Here is a 6941-nt window from a genome sequence, read left to right on the forward strand (position 1 = left end):
AAAAAAAAAAAAAAAAAAAAAAAAAAAAAAAGACTGTTGAGTGGGTAGGGGAAGACCTGGTTTTAAATAGTGAGATTATCCAAATCCTGGCTTTTCTCCCAATCCTTCTGCCCTGCCTTCCCGCCTGCCTTTACATCTTTTCCTCCTGCCCCACTTTTTCTCTCTCTTCTTTTGAGAGAGGGTCTATGTTGCCTAGGCTGGCCTTGAACACAGGCACTTGTGTGATCCTCAGGGTTTAGATTCCCTAGTAGCTGGAACTACAGGTGAGCACTACAGGGCCAGCTTTCCTTCTTTATACTCTTTGTGCACTGTTCCCAGGGTTTTCTTGCCTATGTTTCGGAATTCTTTATATATTTTAAATACTGATTTTATTTTTAGTGCTGGGGATTGAACCCAGGGTTGCATTTATGCTAACCATACATTCTGCCACTTAGCTACACCCCCGACCTTGAATGTGGATTTTGATTGGCTGTACACCCCTCGGAGAAGATTCCCAGTGAGTCACCTGTGACGGATGTCTAATGTTGACTAGAAATCTTCAAATTTACTACAGATTCATCATGTTCTCCTTTCGTAAGTTGTGTTTTCTGCATCTTGTTTACAAAATTCTCTCCAACTTCAATGTTCAAAGTATTTCCCAATACTTTTCTTGTTTTTTTTCTAATTTTTATTTTTACTTCATCCATATTTGTAGTTCACAATGATTTCATTCCTCATGGGGAGTTGGTACAGGTGTATACAACATTGTAACTTTCTTTATATCCCCTGCTCCTCCTCTTTTGTCCTCGCCTTCCTTCCTTCTTTCTTTCCTTTCTTCTTTCTTTCTTTTTCTTTTTTTTTTTGGTACCAGGAATTGAACTCAGAACTTCGTGCTTGCCAAACAGGAACTGTAATGCAGAGCTACATCCCTGGATCCGTGGCCCTTGCTTTATTTTTCTCTTTTTGGAAACTTTTTATTTACCTTGCTTTATTTTTCATGTTAAGCTTTACATACATCTGAATTTCTTCGTGTGCGTAGGTATGATTCAAGTTTCACTTTTGTTCATTAAAGTGAACCAATTTCCCCCGCGCTCTGAAATAGTGCATCTTCCCCTAGTGATTCATGATTCTAATTTTATCACGTAACAACTCTCCATAGGAATATTTGACACACGAGTCTGCATCTGTATTCTTTCTATCCCACTGTTACCCAACAGCACCACTCTTTAATACCAGCAGCACAGTTTAAGTATTACAGCTTAGCAGTGTCTGTCCGTAGCATGTAGTGTGAATTCATCCTCTGCTTTTTTTGCGAACTGTTTTAGGTATTTGTGGAATTTTTCTTCTTTTATGTAAATTTTAAAATGGGTTCCAATTCCATCCGAAATTTGTTCATTTTTTTTTTTAAAACAAGAGTTCCATTTAGATAGATTTCCTTGGGTTTTTCTTTGAGACAGGAAGGCGCTATGTAGCTCAGGCTGGCCTTGAACTCACTATGTAGCCCAGGTCAGCCTCAAACTCAAGGCGATCCTCCTTCCTCAGCCTCTGCAGGGCTGGGACTACAGGCATGCACCACCATGCCTAGTCTAACAGAGATGATCCTGGGTAATATGAATGGGCTTGAACAAATCAGTTGAAAGACTTTAAGAGTAAAACTAAAGTTTTCCTACAAAGAAATTCTGCCTGTGGACTACAATGTCTGCTCTTGCTCAGGAGTTCCATTTTGCTCTTACTGATGGCTTACTTGACATGTTTTGATCTTGCTTAGCCAGCCTTTATACTCACATACTCTAGTCCCTTACAATAAATCCTCTGCCCTCTGTACTATAACTGATAATGCACACAGTAACATTCCTGTAGTAGGCAAAATATAAGGTTGGCCTTATGAATGTGCATGTAATATGAATAGTGTTAGATTTTTATTGGAAAAGAAAATTTTCAAGACAGGCATTTCCCTATGTTTCCCTATGTTGCCCAGGCTCATGGGCTCATGTGAGCCTCTTGCTGCAGTTTCCTAGGTAGCTGGCAATACAGTTGTTCCACCATGCCCAGTTCTTGAAAAAAGGTTTTGATACAGAGCTGGGTATGTAGCTCCATAGTAAAGAACTTGCCTAGAAGTGCAAGGCCCCTCAGTACTAGTTCCCCTCCCTCCCTCTTCTCAGAAGTACAACCCTAAAGATCCCTAGCTGAAATGACAAGAATATGCTATGTGTTTATAGTGTACAAAGAAAGAGCAGGAAGAAAAGGATAAAAATTACAAACACTACAAAACCAAGTGATTCTGGCTTACTGCAAAAGTGGGCAATGGCTTTAGTATGTTACTAGTAAAATCTGTCTTTTATTGAATGCATCTATTTTCAGCCAGTAGCAGACCAGCCTATTTAAAAAACATCATTGTGTACAGCTGAAGATATAGCTCATGGTAGAGGGCTAGCCTGGTATATGGGAGGCTTCATTCCTCAGCACTGCAAAAACACAATAGCAACAAAACATTAACCAAAAACATTGTGTGGAATCTCTTATCATTCAGTACCCAGAGAAACCAAAGTGACCTGTCAACAAGTATATCAGATCATATTGTTCTCTGAGCTTTAAACTTTCCAGCAGCTCACCATTGCATGGAGAATAAAAGCCAAACATACGATATTGGCTTCTATGATTGTATACCTGTAAGACTTAAGTCTCACTTTTACTCCTGGAGCGTGAACAGCCAAGAGGCTTCCACGATGCTGGGCTCAGAAGCTCAGCAAGGCTCCAGGAGCTTGTCGGACAGCGAGAGTCACCCAGGAAGGAACACACCAGGCAAGTTGGCAAATAGACCTTTATTAGTCTGGCCAGACGGCACTCCCCAAGCCAAGTAGCTCAGAGAGGCGGCTAGCTCAGAAACAGAGGCCATTTTATATAGGGCTAAAGGGGGGCGGTTTACACTTAAAACTTACAGGAAGAGGACAAAGGCAAAGAATCAGTTGATCTGAGCTAGTGGTCATCAAGCATATACTTGACCGTCACATACTAATGATCAGCAGATCGATTATCCAGTATTCCATTTACAACTTAGATTATAATGTTCAGAACATTCAACTACAGGCAAGTAAGGAGTGGAGTGATTCATATTGGATCTCTGTACTCACTATAGTTTCCATTTAGTTTCCCAGCTACTTCATAGCAGTTACCTAACAATTCACAATTAATCTTTAGTTATCCTGTAAGGGAGCGGGGGAGCGACAGTCTCTAGGTCCTTTGTTGGTCAACATGGAGTCGCTCTGGTTCAGTCAGGCTCTTACATACCCACATAGCTCCCTGCCTAATCTTATTTCTCTCATTCTTCCTTTCCCTCCTTACACCTCAACTACACTGTCCTTTCTTTTCACCAACCATTCCATAAGTCCTTCTTATGAGTCTCTGGACTTCCTGTTCTATTTTGGACACTCTTCCTCCACAGAGTCCTAGGACTGGCATCCTGGGGAAAAGCCTCAGAAATTGCTACCAGAATGCTGGGGGCATGTCCAATGCTGACAAAGATGACCAAGGATGGAGAAGGGCAAAAGCAAATTTATTTAAAAGATATAAAGGCAAGGAAGTAAAGCTCCCACTAACCAGGAAGCAATTCTGAATAGAATATCCAGGAGGGGTCTTACCTAGGGGTTCTAAAGGTGTTTAGAAAGAAGATTTGGCCATTGTGTAAGTAATATAATATAGGAGACTATATCTGGGAGGGTTAATCTATGTAGTTTGCACCCTTGACCCAATGACCTATCTGATCATGTTCTGGGAAGGTCCCAGACAGCTGCAGGATCCTTGGAAGATGTTTCTGTAATATCTCTGGAGAGTTGTGACTCAGCAGACTCCATTTTGGTCTTCCTGACTCCATTTTGAGGCGACTCTCTTTACTGCCTATTAGAATCCCAACTTCTCTCTTATTAATTCTTGTTATATTCCCTCTCCCTCTCTGTCTCTTTCTCTCTCTCCCTCCCTCTTTCTCTCCCCACCCTTTTTCTTTTTTTGAGACAGGGACTGTATGTAGCTCAGGCTGTCCATGAACTCACTAGGTAGCTGCAGGCTAGTCTCAAACTTGTGATGATCCTCCTATATCAGCCTCCCTGGTGCTGGGATTACAGGCATGCACACCAAATGAACAAATCAGTTGAAAGACTTTAAGAGTAAAACTCTTAAACTTAAAACTCTGTTTTGTTTTTTTTTTAACCAGGGATCGAACTGGGGTCCTTGTACTTGCAAGGCAGGTGGCAGAACTGCTGAGCTAAATCCCCAGCCCAAGGGAATATATTTTTAATTGGGAAATTGAAGTCTAGCTTTTCTCCAATTCCTTCTCTGCAGATGAGGTTACATAAGGTATAGGAATATCTTGACAGTTTCTCAATACTGTGTTTTTATTCCTGTGCCTTTATTGGTAATGCTTGGAGGGAGAGCTCAGTTTGATATAATTTGGTCATCTTAGGACATAGCCAGCATTGAGATAGATTGGTAATACTTTTCATCTTCTCTATTATCAGACATTGGGAGGAGCCTTTTCCAGCAGTTCCAGGGAAAAACGGATAAGAAAAAAAGAGTAAGGGTCCTGTAAAGTATCAGACAAAATCAGTAACTGAGTTATCTATAAGGTGGGATATGCCTAGTTTGGGGATGTGCGATGTGACTGTTTATCAAAATAATATCTGAAATGATTTTATTCCCTGGGAAGCGGGTGAACCAAACAGAGCCACTGAAAGGCTGAAGTAAGGATATCTACAGGTACTAGCTAAAACAGAGATGAATTAGAGCCTATTTATCATGATTTATCGTTTGAGAAGGAGGGTGATTTTTTTCTTAGAGAGGAGACTGAGTTCCTCCAGTGGCTTACAGGGGTGACTGTCATTCTCTTCATCTTTGGATGGTAAAACTGTCTGGGTTTGAGTTGAAAATGATACATCTAGGACACGGTCCCTGTCACCTTGATGGCTGTTGGGGTGGACAGGATTGCTGTGTGTGGTTCTTCTCAGGTTGGTTCTATAGAAGGGGACAAAAGGGGGAGAAAAATCACTAAGATTAGGCTTCTGGGTCAGAATATAGGGAGGCTCCATTGCCTGAATCAGGCTTCAGACAACTGTTTCAGGGTATGTTGAAACTTAGCTGGGGCTGTTCTGTCTCTGATTTGAGCTGTAACTTTTTGACTTTCTAAACAATCATTGGTGAGAAAGGGGTGCCTGCACAACATTTTAAAGGGGCTGAGTCTCAGAGTAGAGGGTGTATTTCTGATACATAACAGAGCCAAAGGAAGTAGGGTAGGCCAGGGAATGTGAGCTTCCTGGGTGAGCTTTCTCAGATGTTGTTTAAGAATGTTATGTGTTGGGCTAGGGATTTAGTTCAATGGTTCCACCACCTGCCTCACAAGCACAAGGTCCCAAGTTCGATCCCCAGTTCAAAAAAAAAAAAAGAATGTCATGTGTCTTTTTATTACCTTTCTTGAGGACTATGGCCTCTAGACAAAATGAAGATGGTATTCAATTTTTAATTCTCTGGGTGACAGCAGCCTTAAAGGAGGGGCCGTTATCACTCTGGAGGGAAGCCCATACGTGGAACAATTTTTGACATTAAAGTCATTATCTGTCTTACATGGGAAGGACTCTAGCCAATTGATGAAAATATCTGCTCATACTAAGAGATATTGGATTCCTTTGTTCCTGGGCATATGTGTGTCTTCTTCCCTAGGGTGTCTCCTATTTTGTTGGTTGTTTGGAGAGTTGATCTGTTGGCAAACCTTACATGCCCTTACAAGCTGGTGCATTATTTGATGAAGCTACTTTACTAGTTAAAGTAACTCCCAGGTGGAGATGACTGTCCGGGTGGTGGGAGCCAGGAGTGGATGCTGACAAGCACTTTAGTCCTGTGAACTTTGGACCATCTGGAAGGAGGGCTATGGCTCTGAGGACCTTTGTCTCTAGGAAGTCAGACCTTTGTCTTCCAATGATCCCTTTGCCATAGGACAGGGCTTGGGTGATACCGTTTCAGGAATGATAATCCTGTCGGCATTCTCTGTGAAAATGCCCTGGCCATCCACAGTTGTAACAAGTCATCTGAGCATTTTGGGAGTGAAGGGGTGGTGGGTTGGTTTCCCAAAGGTAGCTGCAGAGATTTTACCTTTCTCTTGTCATTCAGAAGGTAGGCAGTCAAGCATGGGTGCAAAAAGAAAGCCATATGGTGCTTTTTCAGGGTCTGGGGATCAAAGGAGTCCCAATTTTGGGGGAAGCATTTCAATTGGGTGATGGGAATTGAGACCTAGCTTCCTATTTTTTAGAAAAATATGAAAAGGAGAGAAGGCATCTCTTGTTCCCCTATTGAAGTATTCCCTAGACAATTTATGGTGTTTATCTAGAGATCCTTCTAAAGCCCCATGCAATCATGGGTGGGGCTTTTCAGAGGTGGCTGGATCTAGGGTGTGTGATGCTGAGATCAAGGATGTGATGCTGGGATTGATTCAGAGTGATGCCCGTATTAAGGGTGTGAGTGTTACCCACCCTAAGGACAAGTAGCTTGGATAAAATATAAGAGACAGAAAGAGAGCTGCAGTTGCTGCTTTTTTTTTTCTCACTTGCTGATTGCTGCCTTCTGCCTATCCTGCTTTGCTGTGGACTGTTTTTCCTCTGTGATGTCCTTTTGCTGTGCCACCCTGCCTTGGAGCCAACCTATGATGAACTGAATCCTCTACACATTATAAGATAAATAAACATTTCTTCCTTTGAATGTTGGGTATTTTGTTTCAGAAACAAGAAAAATAACTAAGACAGTGTTTCTTGGCCACCTTTGAGGTCCTGGTTGCTCAAGACGGCAAACTAGGTTTGAGGGGGAAGAGGCTATCTAATAATTTCCTCTGATTGGCATGCTCTTTCTCCTCTCATGTCTCCCTGAAGCCTTTCACTTGTGACCAGAAACTGGACTTTTTTTTTTTTTTTTTGTTTTTTTTTTTT

The 6941-nt window shown here is 41.7% G+C and overlaps 1 long non-coding RNA gene across 1 annotated transcript in view; it reads right to left on the minus strand.

The window, feature by feature from the left end:
- Window positions 1–4904: 4904 nt before the first annotated feature.
- LOC104867892 overlaps window positions 4905–6941 on the minus strand; it is a 7039-nt gene continuing 5002 nt past the window's right edge. Inside the window, exon 3 of the long non-coding RNA XR_781887.2 lies at window positions 4905–4983. This is a non-coding gene — a long non-coding RNA (uncharacterized LOC104867892). The remainder of the gene's footprint in view (window positions 4984–6941) is intronic.

This window comes from Fukomys damarensis, unplaced genomic scaffold, assembly GCF_012274545.1.
Source record: "Fukomys damarensis isolate Sample0158 unplaced genomic scaffold, DMR_v1.0_HiC HiC_scaffold_12, whole genome shotgun sequence".
NCBI classification, from domain to species: domain Eukaryota; kingdom Metazoa; phylum Chordata; class Mammalia; order Rodentia; family Bathyergidae; genus Fukomys; species Fukomys damarensis.